Source organism: Desmodus rotundus, chromosome 11 (assembly GCF_022682495.2).
Source record: "Desmodus rotundus isolate HL8 chromosome 11, HLdesRot8A.1, whole genome shotgun sequence".
NCBI lineage: Eukaryota > Metazoa > Chordata > Mammalia > Chiroptera > Phyllostomidae > Desmodus > Desmodus rotundus.
This window is the reverse complement of record NC_071397.1, coordinates 71,608,616-71,629,806: the sequence shown is the minus strand read 5'-3', so window position 1 is coordinate 71,629,806 and position 21,191 is coordinate 71,608,616.

Sequence of the window (21,191 nt, the reverse complement as noted above, 5' to 3'; positions counted from 1 at the left end):
TCTCTGTGTTCATTTAGCTAGACAGCAGTAGCTGGGGATGATTGTGACATATCCACGGAAAAGCAACTTTTTACTTATTAAAATCTTCCTTTGTTGATGCCACTTTTTGGTGAGCATTAACGTAGGTCATAAATCTCTTCATACTCTACACAGTCAGAGTGGCCTACCTCATCTCTCTTCCCCTGAGTGTTTTGTGACCTGCTTTCTGAGTGTGTTCCTTCCAACTCTCTGACTGCTCATCCAAACATTAAGCTCTGCATTGGATCCGGGTAGATCCATGTCCCTAGCCATCTCTTCTTCCAGACAAAAAGGAACAGCCACATGTACTGCTGCGAGTTCTCCCCACTGGAAGGATTTCCTTTACCACTGTCCCTTGGGTCTACCCCTGAGTGGAGCTATAGTCCTGCAGCTTTCCACATCAGAGTGGTGGCAACATAGTGGTCAGAACCACCTCTAAACCATAGCCCAAGTCCTGTTTTTCCTCAGTCTGTTGGTCATAGGGAGCTCCCCATGAGGCCATAGGCACAGGGTCAGATAGAGGAAACAACTTAGGTAGAAATGTGGGCCATGAGCATCTGTGACATTTGCTCATACACTAGTTTGTGCCTTCAGGACCTGCTTGAACCTAATCTTGTACATATTACTTTTATTTGATGATAAAGTGCTACTGTAGCCCTGCCTGGTGTGGCTCAGTGGATTGAGTGCCAGCCTGTGAACCAAAGTGTCACTGGTTCAATTATCAGGGCACATGCATGGGTTGTGGGCCAGGTCCTCAGTAGGGGGAGCACAAGAGGCAACCACACTTTGACGTTTCTCTCCCTCCCTTTCTCCCTCCTTTTCCCTCTCTCTAAAAATAAATAAATAAAATCTTTAAAAAAATAAAGTGCTACTGTACATGCACAACATTTTGGCTTGATGCCAAATACTTGGTTCATGATGGACAGTCAGGTGATTTGGTAACTTAGAGGCCCATGATCAAGCTTCCAGTTATTTGTAGCTTGTCTAACACCAAGCCAAAAGCTGCTTTTCAAAAGGAGGAGAGTTTCTGTAAATAAGGCAAACCTTTGCTCCCAAATTGTTGAAGTTCCCATGTAGGATTTTGTGTAGGGACCTGTCAAAGGTTCCATACAGCATCCCTATCTACCTCTGCCACTTCAAGAACCATCAGATCTGCTCAGTCATATGGCTTAAGTTGTGGAACAGCTCATGTGGAAGCTGGGACCTAATATAGAGCCTTCTCTTTCTCTGGTCCCACTCAAAACTGGCAGCCTTTGGAGACACTGGGAAAATGAGTTAGAATAGTAAGTCCAAATGAGATATATGTTGTCTCTGAAAATCAAAGAGGCCCACAGCTGTTTGCCTCTTTCTAGGAGAAAGACGAAGTGAGATGCAGTAATCTGTCCTTCATTTTTAAAAAGGTATGTCAACATGCCCCAGACAACGAGACCTCTAAAAATTTCACCAAGGGGGAAAGCCCCTAAACTTTTGTGTGATACTTCTGTGTTATACACTTCCTTACATTTCCAAGGTGTGAGGTTTTCTTTTGCATGTTATGATGAGACTACCCTCCTCAACGGTATCAACACTAATGAGGGAGAGCCAAATGACAGTGAACAGGATCTTCAAACAAGTTATGAGTGATGCTCTGAAAGAAAGCAGAATGCTAAGATAAGAAATGGGATTAGAGGCTGAAGTCTTCCTGGTAATTTGAAAGGAAAAAGGGGCCTGCAGGGTAGAAAACCATAAAATTAATATATGAAACTTTTCCCCACTCCATACTCCAACCCCCCCACCAAAAGGAGAATGTCACACTCAGGAATAATTCTGCAGGCCCTTTATCTTATCTTCCTCAGTTTAGCACATGGTTATCTCCTCCCCTCTCAACCTAAATGCTGAGTTTTATCTATTACTTCTGCCACAATCTATCAGGTTCCAATGGCTCACTGCTGTTTGCAAAAACAAACAACTCATAACCAAAAGGCTCTTTTAAATATGACTCCAACTTTCCTTCCAGCCTCAGGTCCCTAAACAGCCTATTCTAAAGCCATGTGGAATTCCTCACCTTTCCTAGACTACATTGTATGTTTTAACAGCTTCCAGTTTTGCACACACTGGTCCTCCTAAGAATGACCTCCCTCCTCTTATTCTGAATTGATCAACTCATCCTCAAGACTCAACTCAAACATCACTTCTTTTCTGACTTCCCTGATTCCCCAAACAAGTGAATTGATCTCATCCCTGAGTTCCCCTCCAGCATTTGATTCATAATTGTTATCACACCACAAGAAATTGTTATTTTCCTATCTATACATGCCTCTCAGTGAATAGACCATAGGAGAAACATAATGAATATTTTCTCAATAAATGAGTTGATGGATTTATTACCTTCTAGTTTGTCCAGATCATCCACTATAACATTCCATCTGTTCACCTGCAATTTGCTGTTGATTTAGTTTAATCTTTAAGAGGAAACTTATTTTTCCAAACCAGCTATGTAAGCAGTTATCACAAGTCACTAACAGAACGTTCCTTTGAATTAATTTGTTTAGAGGTCACTTAGAAAGGTCTGGTATTTAGTGGTTAATTCATTGAATTTGGGGGGGCATGGTCCAGCCTTGCATGAATCTTTATATAAGAAAGACAAAGAATTGACCAGTTAATTACAATGTTGATCTTCTTTATATACTTTACTCTGTCAAAGTTATGTACTTATCCTAGAATAGTAGACAGAGCCCTTGATTAAAGTCCTATTTTCCAATATACTGACTATGTGACCTCTAATAGATAACCCTTTTACTGCTAAGTTATCTTTCCACTGTAAAATAAAGACAATAATCCTCACCTATCTTACAGATTTCTTGAAAATGTCAGTGTTTTAAGTGAGTACAAACACTATTCAAATGTAAGTATTAAGAGTATTTTGTGTGCTTAATAAACATATCAGTGCATTTAGTGAGTCATTCCCAAGATAACTCATGTACTCTGAGATTTATTTAACCTTATATCTTTATCAACCTGAACTATGTTTGAACAAAATAGGTTTGAACAAAATATGTTTTAACAAAATTAATGCAAATGTAAATATCTAAATTTCAAAGATCATTGAGACAGTACCTGGAAATTTTGGAATCTTTACTTCATAGCTGGAGTTAATTTTTTCTGAAATTATTGTAGCTAATATCTTACTTCCATCCAAAAGAATCGAGTAGCTTGTATTCATAGTAGTTTAGCGTAGCAGTCCTCATGTCTAGGTAAAATTCCAGCCCAAGTATATCCCAAGATAGTATTATTGAATTTTCAGTTGGTAAATATAAAGAATCTATGACATGATAAATTCAGAAATGTTTTTGAGAACTATAGAATCTCCATTACTCCTGTTAACCTACTATACATGTAAAAGTTCACCAGAATACTGCAATACACTGACAATTTGTTTTACCTGAATTAGAAGTGTCAGTTTACTCTAACTGCATTGGAAGCATCACTTTGCCCTAATCTTGTGAGTTGTGAAGAACTCCCACCTCCAGTGGGCCAGTTGCTTTGAAGCAGCGTAGCAGTGCGGGTGTAACTGGACACAGTGGTGGGAATAAGGCTACACATCCAGGGAGTGCCATCCTGCCATTTAACTTTCCCCTCCCCTAAAATCTCAACTTGATTTTGCTTTATATTCACAGTTCAATTCTCTGTGGAAGAAACTGTAAATTAGATTCCTGAAAAATTAAACACATTCATTCATTTCACAAAGGTTACTGAGTTCTTAATATACGACCAAAGGGCAATGTGCTAAGTCTGGTAATAGAAAGAAGATTAATGGGTTTACCGTTAATTCAGGGAGACAGACCTGTGAATGGCTTGTGCTATAAAGGAGCAATAGGTAAAAACAACTAATTTCAAGAGAGAGAATGGGTCAAGGAAGACTTTTCAGGAGTGGTGGCACTGAGCAATGCTGAGAGATGACTATGATGATGAGCGAAGCTATTTCTGGAGTGAGGAAACTGCATGCATTTAAGGCCCAGGAGTATCAATCCGCTTCGCAAACCCTGAAAACTACAGATAATGTAGTGCCCTTGGACAAGAAATGAGTGTTTGGAGATGGACAGCAGAGTTCACAGCAGTCAGGACAGCATAGAAATAAATGGATAGGCAGTCAGGGGCAGATAGAGAAGAGCACTGCTGTTATGCTGTGGGTGACTGCCAGCCTCCTTGGGTTTGAAGTACAGGCTCAAAGGGACTGGAGCAGTCAGGTCTGAATCACAGTAATTTGAACAGGGATAGTTTAATATAAAGAATTACTAACTGTAACAATGGATTGCAGTAACTAGGGAATAGCTAGTAAAAAGTAAAAAGGACTCTAGAGGATTTAGAAGTAACAGAGATAAGGAGTGGCCACTACCTTATAAGGAGAAGAATGTTCAACTATTCTCAAAGCAGTAAGAGATATAAGGGAACATTCTCAAAAGAAACCTTGCAGGCAAGAAAGGACTGGAAAGAAGTATTCAAAGTCATGAAAGGCAAGGACCTACATCCAAGATTAATCTTTCCAGCAAAGCTATCATTTAGAATTGGAAGGGCAGGTAAAGTGCTTCCCAGATAAGGTCAAGTTAAAGGAGTTCATCATCACCAAGCCCTTATTATATGAAATGTGAAAGAGACTTATCTAAGAAGAAGAAGAAGATCAAAACTCTGAACAGTAAAATGACAACAAACTCACAACTATCAACAACTAAACCTAAAAAACAAAAACAAAAACTACGCGAACAACTAGACCAGGAACAGAATCACAGAAATGGAGATCATATGGAGGGTTATCAGCAGGGATGGGAAGAGGGGAGAATGGGGGAAAAGGAACAGGGAATAAGAAGAATACACAGTAGGCACAAAATAGAAAGGGGACGTTAAGAATAGTATAGGAAATGGAGAAGCCAAAGAACTTATATGTACAACCCATGGACATGAACTAAGGGGGGAGGGGGAATGCTAGAGGGGTGGGAGTGCAGGGAGGAGGGGGATAAAGGGGAAAAAAATGGGACAACTGTATAATCAATTAACTAAATGTTAAAAAAGAGGACATTTGGGAGACAAAAAAAAAAAGAACATGATAAAAAGCATGATGGCAAAAATGAAAAATTCAGTAGTAATGATGAAAGGTAATGTCAAGGAAATCATCCAGAAATGAGAGTACAAAGAGATGGGAAATAAGAAAAAATATAAGAAAATAAGAAGACAATCCAGCAGTAGGTACACTATTTGAATCATAGAAGTTTCAAACAAGAAATAGATAAAACAGTTATCAAGTAGTCATTAATAAATAATTTAATTTCTCATCACTGAAAGACATGAGTTTCCAGTGCCTACCAAGTGATAGCAAAAGAATAAAGAAAGGAAGAAAATAAAAGGATAGAAAAGAAAAAAGAAAATGGTAAAAAGTAAATAATAAGTTCTTTGGCTTCTCCGTTGCCTAAACTCTTCTTAACATGCCCCTATCTATTCTGTATCTACCAATTATGCTTCTAAATACCTATACCTTTTCCCCCATTCTCCCCCTTCCCCCGCCCAGCTGATAACCCTCCAAATGATCTCCATATCTATGATTCTATTCCTGTTCTAGTTGTTTGCTTAGTTTCTGTTTTTTAGATTCAGTTGTTGATAGTTTTGAGTTTGTTATTTCAATGTTCATAGTTTTGATCTTCTTCTCTTTCTTAAATAAGCCCCTTTAACATTTCAAATACTAATGGCTTGGTGATGATGAACTCCTTTGGCCTTACTTCATATTAGAAGCATTTTATCTATCTTTCAATTCTAAATGATAGCTTTTCTGGATAGAGTAATCTTGGTTGTAGGTCCTTCCTTTTCATTGCTTTGAATACTCCTTGCCAGTTTCTCAGGTTTCTTCTGAGAAATCAGCTGATAGTCTTATGGGAATTCCTTTGTAGGTAACTCTCTGCCTTTCTCTTGATGCTTTTAAGATTCTCTCTTTAACTTTAACCTTTGGCATTTTAATTATGATCTGGTTTGGTGTGGACCTGTTTGGATCCAACTTGTGTGGGACTCTCTGTGCTTCCTGGGCTTCTATGTGTATTCCCTTTGGCAAATTAAGGATGTTTTCTTTCATTATTTTTCAAATAAGATTTCAATTTCTTGCTTTTCCTCTTCCTTCTGGCAACTTTTAATGCAACATGATTGTTGAATGAGAAGAGGAAGCAGAGATGGAAGATTTAAGGAGCTAAATCCTAACCACCATATTAGAAAGTCAATAGATAACATTTAAAATTGAAAAGTAAAGATACAGAAGTATATACATAATATTGTGAAGTATGGACACCTGTGAAGAAATGTCTAAAGTCAAAAATGATTGGTTCTGGGGAAAGGAATTGGAGGAGTCTGGCAGAAATTACTCTATTTTGTTGTATACATATTTGACTTATAAACTATGTGTATGTATTAGTTTTCCAAAAATAAAATTAATTTGAAAAGGAATGAAAAAATATACTAGTTATATATGTGTGCCTGGCTCACTGCCTTGAACTGGGAAAAAAACTGAAGACTGGATTCCTACTCTCAGAGAGCTCACAAGGTTAGAAACTGACAGGAGGTTGGTGAAAGAAAAGTGAAACAAACAAATCAGAGGACACTGCCATTAAGTGATAGATGTAGAGTATTAATTGTAGCATGGGGGATTCAATTGTCTAAAAGCAGTATAGAAGAAAGTTTCTTGAAAATATTTTTACAGTTTAAAAGAGGTTACTGTATCAACTTATTAATAATAGTAGTATAGCTGCAATTTTTTTCTTTGTATTTTCTCATATGTATAAGACAGCATTCTAGGTCTTTTATCTACATCCTTTGATTTAATCGTAATCTTAATGAGGTAAATCTTATTAGTGTCATTTTATACATGAGCTAAATTATAGTAGCTTTAAGAATTGAAAAGCTTCACAGCTGTGTGGATGGCTAACACATAATTCAGTCACAAGAGGAGGGAATAAAATAAATGACCTTCCTGTCTTACTTCAAGTACTGTGCATTTACAGTGTACTTTTTCCTATAAGGTTGTAGCTGAGAAAGTTGAAAAGCCACTGCTGTAGGTTGCCAGAATCTCACAATACTGTTGAAATAGACCTGTGTATAGAACATTGAGACATCTTTGTCATGTAAATGTCCCTTTAAAAATTCATTATTAACTATTGATCAGTACAGATACACAAGGTCTGTCTTGAAAAAGTCCAACCATTGTTAATATAACGAGAATGGTTTGTTTGACATTGATGTAACCTGGCAGCCATGGAGAGTGGACTGGAATGCACATGTGTAAACAATGACAACTTCACTGACAGGGGGGACAATAGACACCGTTGGGTGAGCATGTGTGCTGTGTGGCTGTTGCATTCAAAATGACTGAGTGAGTAGAGCAACGAATTTGCATCAAATTTTGGTTAAGCTTGAACATTCCTCCGCGGAAACTATTCAGATGACTCAGAAGGCTGCAGCTATGGGCAACCGGTGACTAGCAGCTTCATCACAACAGCGCACCCACTCATTCATCACGTCTCTTGCAGTTTTTTGGTGAAACATCAAATCACCCAGATGACTCACCCCCCCCACAACAGCCCAGATTTGGTGCTCGGCAACTTCTGGCTTTTCCCAAAACTAAAATCGCCTTTGAAAGGGAAGAGATTTCAGACATTGATGAGATTCAGGAAAATTCAATGGGGCAGGTGATGGTGATTGGGAGAACTGTGTGAGGTCCCAAGGTGCCTACTTTGAGGGGACCGAGGCATTACTGTCCTATGTACAATATTTCTTGTATCTTGTAGCTTCTTTAATAAATGTTTCTATTTCTCATAGTACATGGATGGATACCTTCTGGACAGAACTCTTATGTATAGTTACCAAAGAAAGTATTTCTTTCTTCTCTTTAAGTAAACTTCTTAGAATTTCCATGTGAATGAATTCAAAGCATAATGAAAACATGCTTGTGTTCTTCTCTTTTGTAATTTTTAAATGTTAATATTGTTAATTGTACTCAATATATTCTGAATAAAGTAATTTAAACTGTAACTACTAACCTCCATTTTTCTGCCAACTTAGTTATTGTGAACCTGCCATATTTGTCTCTTTTATAACATAAAATAAAGGATGAAAACTGAATAAAATAAAATGCTTAACTCTATTTTGTATTTGTCCTGCCATCTTATTATTGAAACACTTTGAATAGTATGTACATGTGACCTGTGTAACTATCACAAAACTATATTGTAGATTGAAGTGAAATGATAAATACTATAAATATTTGATGTCCTTTCTCCTATTATTCTCTATGTATGCTTTCCATACTGATGCCAGATGACCACTCTGAAAGGAACAGGATGAGATTTCACATTTGTTAAAAGGTGTATTTTTGTAATGCTTCAGAAACGCTCAGGAAGTCAAGAGTTCAGCTACTGAAAGTCAATAAGCCATTGTGTAAATTATTGAAGGTTTTGAAGTCCTTACCATATAAAAGGTTATTTTCATGTTTAAAATTCACTGTGAATTTATTTTTGATCAGGAAATTAGTTGAGAGTTCTCTTTAAGCTATGATAATTCCCAGGTGTGTTTTCTAATTAATTAGAGTCATGTCAAGACAGGTCTGTTGAAATTAAATTACCTTTGTCTTCCTTTACTACATATTTCCAAGTGTGGGATAAAAGAGAGTCAATAAAACACTGGCGACAAGTTTCTTATTCTCTAAAATATGAATGGTAAATAAAATGGTCTAAAGGTGTACACAGACCGATTTTATGGATTTAGCTTTGTTATTGACTGGTATGAAGCCGACCTTCATGAATGGAAAGTAAATAAAAAAGAATGCAAGGCAGCAGACATAGCCCTTTCTGTCCCTGCATCGCACAGCACCTATTCCAAGCCCTCCTGTAGCACTCACTGCGCCCACGATGCATTGTGTGAGCCTCATCTCCCTGCTACCACACACTCTTTAAGAAAGGCCTTTTCTCTCACTTATCTTGTTATCGCCACAGTACCTAGTTCTGATTTTGCACATATTTAGCACTCAACACATCATTTTATAGTGTTTTTTAAAAATAATATATGCCCAATAAAGAATATTTCAAGAACAGAGTAAAAATTTTTAAAAAGTCAGATGAACCACAGTTTCATCTAAATATACCAAAGACAAAGGAGAGGTAAAATACTACCTCTCCTTTATTTTTTTTCCTGTTTGTGGCCATTTTTACATAGATATAAGCATAATGTCAGAATAATTTGTAGATGAAGTTAGACATTATAACATGGTCAGTCTCCATGCTATTTTAAGTTCACAGTATACAGTGAAATGATTGCATGACATTTCATTTAGAAGATATTAAAACAAAATCATTCATCGTTCTTTTGTTGTGAGGAACAAAGGTTGTTGCAAACTAAGGGCAGAGGAGGTGAGTGGGCAGAAGGTTACAAAACACAAGATATGACAAGCATAAAAAGAGAATAGAGAAGATGGTTGATAGAGAGACAAGAATTGAGAAGCAGAAAGTAGATGTAGAGAAGATAAGAGGTAAGCACTATAAAGTTTAAGGGTCATACATTATGACTGAGACAAATTTTTAAGGTAAATGAATTGAAAAACAGTAAGAGGTGGTAGACATATGAGAAAGGAAGCAGGAGTCAGACATTATCTTAATAAGATCAGGTAAAGTGTTCCTGAGTTGGTTTTATGGTTGTAAATTGTTCTTGTTACCTGAGTATTCAAAATAAAAATAAAGTCACCTTAAAATATAGTGGTTGTTCTCCCAGCATTTGAAAACACAAGTATAAAAATTCTACAGTAAGAGTACATAAAATCTCTTATGCTCTAAAATTAAAATGCATTGTAATTGGAAAGAATAGAGAAAACCATTTTTTTACTTATTTTTACACAGTATTTAGATCATAAATTGGTATTGATGGTGGATATTTAAAAACTAAATAGGTGGCCCTGGCCAGTAGCCTCAGTTAGTTAGAGCATTGTCCTGATACACCAAGGTTGTGGGTTCGACCCCTGGTCGGAGTACATAGAAGAATCAACCAATGAATGCATTCATGAGTGGAACAACAAATCAGTGTCTTTGTCTCTGTCCCTATCTCTGCCTCTCTCTCCCTTACTCTCTCTCTAAAATCAATAATAAAAAATTTAAAAAATAAAAAGTAAGAACTTCCACTTCTGCCTATAACAGAGAAATTATAGTGGACTTGCCCTCCCACAATAAACAAAGAGGAAACTGGTTAAAATATTTGAATGTCTTTAAACATTGGTTAACAGGAGGGCTATGATCCCTGTTAGAAGGGCGACAATTGAGGCCTGCTTTACAATCACCCTGACTATTCCCCTGGTGGCCTTTTTCATACCAAAGATGGATGAGGAGACACATACATAACATGATGGTCTCTCCGGTTGTGAAGATTGATACCAGAATTGGGGTTGTTTGTGCTGAATCAGCTCAGTTACACATGAAATAAGGTAATCTATGAGGCGAAAAACAACTGGTCATCAGTAAGCTAAACAATTCCCTGCGTCCATGCAGGGCTGACAGATTTCAAGTTTCTACTATCCAGAGTAAAGAGACCTTATTGAATACCAAGGCATACAGTGTGACGTCACAGTTGTGGGGCTAATCTAGCCTGAGCATAGAGGCCACTCAAGACCCCCCCTTTTCACTGCTGGAAAAAGTCTCAGAAGTCTCAGTCTGACTCATAAACGACTTTATGTCCCAGATACGATACCCTTGCTGGGAAGGAAAATGTCTACACAGTGATTAACGTAACGTATAATAGCAGAATCAAATCTACAGAATTAAACATGTGAAGAAGCAAGAAAATGTGGCCCATACCAAGATAAAAATAAGTCAAAAGGAAGAGATTCAGAAATGATAGAAAAGATGAAATTATGAGAGAAGGACATTAAAACAACTATTATTAACAGGATATTTGGAAGGAACTCAGGAAAGTGGAAAAACTGTAGAATTTAAAGGTAATTTTGAAAATTTTGTAGCTACAAACATGAGAATGAGTCTGCAGGTGTAGTTAGGGAATAGGTAAATAATTGGATGTATACAGGATTGGGGCTTTACCAATTTATTCAGGCTAACTTAAGAAAATCAGAAAAATTGCTAATTCAAACTTCTGATTCTTTAGGAAACAGAAAAGTCTGTCTGAAAGTGGAAGGGAGCATAATTTGCACAAGCCACGTGCACGAGCTTTTAAGGTTGCAGTCTGTGCAGCACAATTGACCCTGATGCACTGTCAGGATCGAAAGATGGAGGAGAAGCGCTTCAGAAACCTCTGTAACAGATATGATGACAGCGTTGGTGATGACAACGTAGAACCTCAGGCAAAAGATGCTCTTTATGAGGTACTATCAATATCAAAGTTATAGCACAATGAACATTTATGTGCTGAAAAGCTTGGCATCAAAATATATATAACAAAATCTATTAGAAATGTGCATAAGCCAAGGATTTACAGAAAAAACCACATGAATGCTGCTCCAAACAGGGTGCTCGGGGCCAAACACGGGTAGCATCTGACACTGGACTGCACAAGGGTCTCTACCAAGAGGCCCAGAACCAACACACCTAGTGTCCAGCTTCAAACAACATCAGAGCAGGATCCAATTGGTCTCACAAGTGGCATATCCAAAGGGAGGTCTCATGCTTCGTGTGGTCAGCACCTTCACAACAGCTTACACACTGTGCTCAGGGTTGGGCCTCATAGTCAGCTAGCCTGAGGGTCAACCCCATGCACAAATGGGCCAGTAGCAATCAAACCTCAACTACAACAGGACGGCCCATATAACATACACAAAGGACAGTCCTGGGGCACCCAGCTCAGGTGAGTAAGAACACTGCACCACTGGACCCCACAGGAGCCTACTACATAAGGTCACTCCACCAAGACAGGGAGTCACAGCAAACCTGTCTAATGCATAGAAACGAACATAAAGAGGCAGCCAAAATGGGGAGGGAAAAGAAACATGCCCCAAATGAAAGAACAGGAGAAACCTCCAGAAAAAGGGCGAAATGAAATGGAGGCAAGCAATTTATCAGATACAGAGTACAAAGTAATGGTTACAAGGATGCTCAACTGCCTGAGAAAGGACACAGAAACTACAAAAAAAGGACTAGTCAAAAATGAAGAATACGCCTGAAAAGAAGAATTGATTGGAGTGAATAAACAGTAGGTTGGAAGAAGCAGAAGATCCAATCAGCAATTTGCAAGACAAGGTAGAAAAAACACCCTATCAGAGCAGCAATAACAATGAGATCAAAGAAGAAATCAAAAGATACCTTAAAACAAATGTACATGAGGACACAACAACCCAAAATCTATGGGACACTGGGAAAGCAATCCTGAGAGGGAAATTCATGGCATTATTGGCCTATCTCAAGAAACATGTTAATTGTTTTGTGTTGTTTCAGGAGACAGAAAGTCCTGAGGTCATATAAATCTGAGAAACACTGGCTTAACAGGTTTATCGCAGGATTTCACAAAAGCATTGAAAAGAAACGTGTGTTATAAACCTCTAATAGGGAGAATATCCAACCTATTTGAAAAAAATCCCTTTACTTTGCCTCCCCTTTTTTCTGGATTCACCTTCTTTAACATAGCTAAATAATCCCTCTAGCTGTAACAATTCCTCACAGAATGTATTTTCAAAAAAATTAAATCAAATTTATTCTTTGCAGTTGTTCATATTCAGGAGTTGATGGGAATGATTCTCAGCTAAGATATAAAATGGGCCCTGACTTCTAAAGCAGAACCACATATCTTTTAACAAATACATAAACTGATAATTAAAAGCTATTTGAATGTGTATGAACATTTTGCTGTAGGAACATCACGGAGAAAACATGAAAGGCACAAGCAAATTCATTCATTCATTCATTCATTCATTGTTCACTGCGCCCCTCCTCAGTTCCGGCACTAAGCTAGATGATGGCAGTGAAACTGCGTAAGAGGATTAGGTGTGCTTCTGAGAGAACTAGCGTGAGTTAAGGCCCTGGACAGGAAACAGCACAATTCCTCTAAAGAATTAAAATGATTAATAGAGGGAGAGTGTCAGGACTCTGAGTGGCAGGGGGCAGGCGATGTCAAAGAGAAATTGTGAGTAATGGTACTGGCCATCTTAATAATCATTTGTTTAAATCTTCAATATTTACATATTTAGAATTTAGGTAGGCCTAGTAATATACACTACATCTTTTTACCTTTCGATCCTAGATGACTATAAAACTGTAAACTCCTTGAAGGTAGGGACAATCTCTTAATCATTTGTAATTCTTCTGAGAATCTGGTACATTTTAAAAATAGTTTTTGAATATTCACAACATTGTCTCAACCATATCCTCAATGGCCTAAGCACCCGCTCTTCTTGGCATATTAAAATATATCTGTGAGTAGAGGTCACTAACAATCATGAATGTCAATGATAATAATAAATATAATTAATTCTGATAAAAATATAGTCACTGAGCACTACTGAATCATATGACAGCAGATAAACTTAAGATCCAATTCTTAAAATCATAACCTAGGTTTTATTAATAGGCAGTAGTCATCGGTGGCTACCTGAGGTTCTGTCTCTTACTGGCTGAGTGTCCTTTGGCAAGTTACTTGATTTCTCCAGACTTCAGATTCTTCATCTATAAAATAGGAATATTAATAACAAGTTAATACATGTAAATACTTACTATAATGGCTTCAACAAGTTTTGGGTTAATATATTATTATTATCATTATTACTGATGATGAGGATGAGGAGGAGGAGGAGAAGGAAGAGGAGGAGTCATGTAGAGGAAAAGCAACTAGGTGATTACTTTTTCCGACCTGGAATAAATGTCTGTGCATCCAAACTGAATATAAAACCAAGAGACTAACTTAGAAAATGGATAAATAGTCAACTAAAATACTCTTGTTGGCTTTTACTTTGGAAATAAAATATCATTCAGGAATGTCAACTCTCTTAATTTGATACTCACATATTAAATATATATTACAAAAATATCAGTCATAAATGGGCAAAAAATTACCTCTAGTAATTCAAGCATTACTTGAGTTAAGAAGAAAACAAGTCTAATTATAATTTAAAACGTGTTTCCTGTCAAATTGTAAGATTTTCAAAGTGCACATATATCCTAGAGCACTCCATTACCCTGCCTGGGGTAGAACTAACCCTTACAACTGTAAAGAGATGGTATACATGGTCTTTTTTAAATGCCTGGCATTTGGCACTCCACATATTTTTCCCTCACCCCAGGGCATAATCAATAACCTTAAAAATTAAGTCAGGATTCTCAACCTTAAACATTCTGATCCAAGTTGCAAGTGTTTTAACGTGTAGAGTTAAGGTAAAATTTGAACCTCTATATAGAATAAAACTCTTATTTGAAATTGAAACACTAATTCAAATATTAATATATGTAGAATCAACAACTGATTTTTATGATAGTCAGCTGTTCTACTTTCTCAGACAAAACATTTATTTTATTTATATAAGAGCTACCAAGTTTATTGGTTGGCATATATAATGCCTACAGAAATCTCTCAGCCATTATAATAACTGCTTTTTATGAAGCCTACATTCTGGTTTAAATACAGAGGGAAGGTCAAGCTGTGAAAGTCAAAAGAATTTATAACATTGTTGCACTACCATTGCTCACTGAAGAGGGTATTATTGAAGAACTGAAAAGCTCTTAAAGAATCAAAAATCAATCCATCTGCAGCTAACATTGGCTGACGGCATTTTGGGGAGGAGTAAATGCACCTGAATAATCTTATTTTACTTGTAGGTAAATACCAAATTAAAAATCCCCTGAGTTTTGTGAACAACACATGACAGATGCAATGCACCTATAGTGATTCAGTTATTGGTAATCACACTGTGGATGAAGTGCTTTGTTATTCACTTACATAATATTCCCAATCAAGCTTTATACTTTCAATTCTATTTTTCTGCTTCTCTCCTCAATGACTGAAAGCACCTCATGGGTTTTGTTGTCAAAAGCAACCATACTTTCCGCAAGACTCGCTCCCTTCTCCACATCTCTTTAATCCCAATTTTCTACATCAAGACTTCTGGAATAGAGAGGATAATCTGAATGCTGCCAGGGGTGTCCAACCTTTTGGCATCTCTGGGCCACACTGGAAGAAGAAGAGTTGTCTTGGGCCACACGTTAAACACACTGCAACACGTAATCACAAAAAAAAATCTCATCATGTTTTAAGTAGATTTATGATTTTGTGTTGGGCCGCATTCCTAGCCATCCTGGGCTGCATGCCACCCGTGGGACGTGGGTTGGACACTTCTGCAACCTTTAAATTGGCTTGATAATAAACTAAGAGGAAAAGTTTTTAAATTCTTCAAGGTTGCAAGGTATTCCTTAGTTAAATTTGTGGCATTGCATATTTCTGCCTTTCTAAAAGTGACAATCAGTGGCAACTCATATTTCTGGTTTTTTAAATTAAATTCTAAAATAAGCCATGGATTAAAGTTTTTTTTCCCCCCAAGAAAGTCACTTGTTCTACCCATGCAAATATAAAAGAGGTAGACTGTTTTAAGTTCCTATTTAGGAGATAAGTGAAGGTTGTTGAGATATTTCATCACAATATACCACACTTATCTCTCTTTTACCACTGAGGAAGAACAAAATAGAAAATGAAATTTTGCTTTGTGAGCTAGAGTTCAAGTTAATAATGTTTTAAACTAAAGTCCTTCCATTTTACTGGCATTCGGGGAATGGGGTAGGAGGTAGGAAGGGAAGCCTGATTTTCTCAGTAGATAATGTCATAGATTGCTTTTTTCTACATTTGTTAATATTATAAGGTTTAGCAACAGCTATTCATTTAGGACTGTTAACATACTTGATTTTTTAAATGGAACCTAATCAACAAAACAAGCAAGCAAGCAAAATATAACCAGAAACATTGAAATTAAGAACAAACTGGCAGTAATCAGAGGAGAAGTGGGAGGCAATAATGGGGAAAGGGGGGAAGGGTTTTTAGGAACATGTAGTAAGGACTCAAGGACAGGCCAAAGCGGGGTAGGATCAAGGTGGGACGTGAGGATGGCTGGGGTGGGCTGGGGGGAGTGGGGGGGAATGGAGACAACTGTACTTGAACAACAGTAAAAAATGTGAAAGAAGAAAATAACAAATTAATAAGGGAAAAGTAAACATGATTTCCAGATTTTGATATTTTAGATCAAGGGTGTCAAACTCATTTTTACCAGGGGCCACATCAGCCTCGAGGTTGCCTTCAAAGAGCCAAATGTAATTTCAACTCCTTAACAGTTAAGGAGTAGTTACATTTATACAGTCCTAAAATTATTTGGGCCCTTATTTAAATTCTCTAAATTTATGTATGTTCTGCCTAAAATAAATATTATCCTTTTGTAGTTATCTACTTCACTGGTATAAACACATCTGGTTGTCATGGGCATTATTGGCTCAGATTTGGGGGGGGGAAGGAAAATCTGTGTGGAAAGAACAGTGTTCAGTTGCTATTTTAATTATTAAGGTAATAATTTAGGACAGAGTTTGTGCCTTTAACATTATATGTTGTTTTTTAAATTTTTTTAAATACCAAAATCTGTCTTCGCTGACAAAAGCCTGTCTTTAATCAGAATATGCTCTTCCAATTCTAAGTGTATACTGACCCCTATAGGTTATTAGGTTCTCATTTATTTCTGGCTTATTCTTACAGACCATCTGGTGAACAATATTTTTACATGTTTACACTTAGGACTTAATTATTTTAGGAGTAAAGCCATAAAACACTTTTCATAAGCCCTTTCTCTCCTTATATTGTACAACATAAACTACGCACAAATTTCTGTAATCCTTTGAGAGAGTTTATTTTGGAGGCCCAAGATGTTTTAGCCTTCATTAATTTCAATGTTGGTCTACTGAAGACAGAGGAGCTAAGCAGCATAATTGCTATTCAAGAGCAAAATATGACCTGATTATTTTCCTCAAAATCTGTTCTATTCTCACAATTTGCATAGCTATAGTCCATTAAGAAACTAACTTTAAAGTTTATGCAGATATGTGTAAAGGAATTAAGGACTTGGGACCAGAGTAAATCTGATTTCAGCTAATCTTGGTGCCAGGACACTAATTCTAGGTTAAACTGGGAACTTTGAGCCCTTTCCTTAAGGATATGGTTGTGGAATTACAGGACAGGGCGAAAGGCTACAGACTACTCAGTTCTGGGCACGGGCATCTCCACGAATAAGTGGTAGAGAAGGAATTGTCTAGACAATACAGAAAGGGGCATGACAGTAGCAACCGGCCAAGGTATCAGAGAAAATTGTGCTATGAGTAGTCACTGACAATCTGTAACAGGAACTCTGCGCATACCATATGCTTCCAAAAGTTGTCGAACTTGCATGAGATACAGAATTGATTTCTTCCCAGTCTATTAGCAGAGATTGTACAAAAGGGAAAAATGTAACCTAAGAGAAGAGTTTCAACAGTGCTCGTTTTTAAGGAGCAGAAACTAGAGTAGCCTGGGAGTAAGTGTGGGGCAGCTTCAAGAGGTACAATGCGATGAAGTCCAGAATGTTGGTTCCATATTCCTCTGTAATAATAAACCCATAATTAAGAGTAGAGCATTATTAGGAGGTGTTTGTAACCAACTTTTAAAAAGACATTTCATTTTCACACTGTCCTGGAGGAAAACATCAGTCATGAACTATGCTATGTGAATTCTATATGAAGCCCAGGCTACCCTCATTTTTTTGAAACTTGTACTTTAATATAATCTAAGAATTGGGGATAATAGGTATGAACTCTTCACTGTTCACACAGTTATTTCGGAAGTATTATTAAGCAAAGGTATATTTTGACCCTTCTTCTGACTCAAAGCCAGGCATAGATTGTCATAGAAAATATAAAACTAAATATTTTCTTGTACACTGAAGCTATGGTTTTATTTTTTATGGGTAAGTTCTGAAACCAAAATTATTGTTTGAGGTAGATGTTATCAAAATACTTAATGATAGGTCTACATTTCAAAGTAACTTATTTAGTTTCATAAGGATACATTTTGTGCCTAAATCATCCTGGGGATTATATTGGTTTAAATTGACTTTTATGAATGCATTGTTGAATTTTTTACTATTGCCAGAATAAGCTTGAAAGCCTTGCTTTGCATTTTTCTTGGGCTGAAATGACCACGAGTGGCGCGATACTTGCTCCACTCGTGAGCTTCGATTCTCTGTTTACCCACCTGTGAGAATGAACCCAGGCTGCTTTCTGAGGAAAACCTTAAGCCTGCCTATAGTACTCAGAATTCTCTCAGCCCACCTCTGTGTATGTCTATTCTGATTTGTGTCTTGATCTTACTCATGAATTTCCCTACGATACTCTTAATTTTATGTTCCATTTGTATTTGTTTGGGGCCTCCTCACTCTGCACTTCAGGGAGAAGCCGCACTGACCTGTCTGCTTGCACTTTGTTTCTGCCATTTGAGCCAGTCCATATAAAGGAATTCCTGAAATTTTATTTCAGCCAACGGAACTGAGGTTTTCCCCCATCCAATTGGAGCTGCACAGCTGTATTCCATCAATATCTTCACCAACCAACCAGAACAGCTGTTTCCTGACCAATCAGGACAGTGACTTTTGGACAAATCAAACTGTGAGGATTTGGAGGCCTCATCTGCATGGGGACTGACCTATCGGGGATCAGGGGCAGGGACATCTGTCTATTTAAGCCAGCATCTCTTCAGTGAGAGAACACTTTCCTAGTCCACAGAAGACTGAAGACTGTGTTTCCCTGGCTGAGCTGAAACACCAAGGTGTCTCGCTGGTGCAGAGCAGAGCAGACCAGTGCAGGCCAGAGAAAACTGGCACAGTATGGGGCTGCCCAGAGCAAAGGAGACCAGACCAGTACAGCACAATGCAGACTGGCACAGAGCAAATAGGGCCAGCAAGGAGCAGAGCAGAACTGTGTAGTCAGAGAGGGGCCTTGCCCCAGGGGGACCTGGCCACAGGGCTGCCTCATAGCTGTGCTATTTTCATGGCAGTGCTGTTGTCACGGCTGAGCTATTCCACAGCCGTGCATTCTTCATAGCTGTGCTCTGTCACAATTGAGCTGTTTTGTACTGAATAAAGTTTCCTTCTTCATTGCACCCCAAATTGGGGATTTCTGTTGGTGTTGAAATGGCACCAACAACCATTGGTTGACAGAGTCAAGACTTGCATATTGTCAAACCACTGGGAGATAGAAATCAGCCATGGGTATAATGCCAAATAAATACTATAGAAAGCAGTAAGTGTTGCATATGAAGGCTATTTCCCCCCACTGGAGAGCCTATCACTGACCAGATTTCTACCATGCACAAAAATGAGATTAAAAACATAAGTGTGAGGGGCAAAACTTTAAAACTTAGAAGAAAAATACACAGAAAAAATCTTTAAAATCTTGTTACTAGGAAGGCATCAACAACAAAGTCAAGTCACTTAGGGCCAAGTTTTCTAAATTTGACTACACTATAATAAATTTTAAAACTATGCTGAGGTTTTAAAGGACACCACAAAAAAAAAGAAAGAGTAAGGCCAGACTAAGAGATGGTAACTGCTACACACATAAGAATATGTATCCAAACATACATGAAAGCCACCTACAAATCAATAAAGAATAGATGGATAACCAAACTGGTAAGTGGGCAAAAGGCTTGAAAAGGCACTTTGTACATAAGAGGATGTCTTGGTGGTCAAAATACAAAAGTTCTCAACCTTACTACAGTAGTTATGAGGGAAACGCAAATTAATAGTATAGTGAGACATTTCACTTCTTTCGTGTTAACTAAATTAAAGTGTGACAAACAAATGCTAGCAAAGATGCGGAACAACTCTCCTACAGCTGGAGAAAAGGGTCATTGGTAAAACCACTTTGAAGAGCAATTTGCAACAGTGAGTAGATTGAAGATAATGTAGCACAGATTGTTAATTGGTCCCTGATATTCATTCACTATAACCATCTTTTAGGGGAGGTGCAATGCAATCAGGAGCAATTCTATTTAATGTTTTATTTCTTTATAAAGAAATAAACAGGACTGTGGAAAGTTCAGGGTTGTGACATTATTCTCTTTACCTTTTTGTAGGTCAAAATATTTCAAAATTTAAAGATGTTTGTAGTTTATGGGGTGATACACATTACACTTTCTGACATGTTGCATTTAAATGCCCATTCGGCATCCAGATGAATCCCTTTATTGAGAAAAAAATGTGACCCTGGCACTCTTTCTTGAAACTCTCTACTATAAACATTCATTCTTAATTATATTTGGTAGATCCTCACCTGATCTCCCATAGTTTTGATTCCCCAAAACGTCTTCCCATGGCTTGTGATGAAACAAACCTAGTATAAGCTATGATCTTTACAGTGAATATATCACTATTGTTGCCTCTGTACAATATTGATTTCATATAAATACTGTAGGTCTGCCTAAGGAAAAGACACAGCTCCAAGATCAGAAATTGCTGCTGAATAGATCTCTAGATGAGCAATGAAGATTCAATGCTCTCTGGACTTCACCCATAAAAGTCTCAAGGAGCCCAGAAAACAAGCTTCCATGTTGTATAACAATATGCTATCATTCCCAAGGGTGTAGACCAGGAAATGTTAGGTAATCTGGGGAAACTATCTGAGAAGTTGAGTTATCCCTTTGGTATACACTCTGTCCATTCTGGCTTGGCAAGGCACAAAAGCTAGTTAATCTTGGTAGGAAAATAAGGAAGGAGACTAGCTTGTATTGATTGCCTATAATATGCTACACATGGTGCTATGATTTAAAGACCACATGAAATTATTTAGTCCTCACAACTCCCTGGGCTGAGACACTATTAATGAGGATATTAAGATTCTGAGGAATCAACTATCTTACTGAAGATATTTTCACAACTTAAACTGAAAGTAGAATTTAAAAGGCAGAAATTGGAAGAAGTGTATGGAGATGACATTAACAACCAAAGAGAGAAAGTAAATCTAAGTCAATAGCTTCTCCCCACCTTATAATTCTTCCAGTGCTATTTATTTATTTATTTAGGTTCCATAGTAAAGGCCTCTTGAACTCTATATTTCTCTTTGGTTACCTTCTTCAATTCTATGCCTTCAATTTTAACTGCAATGTAAAATTATTTTAAATTTTGTCTCATT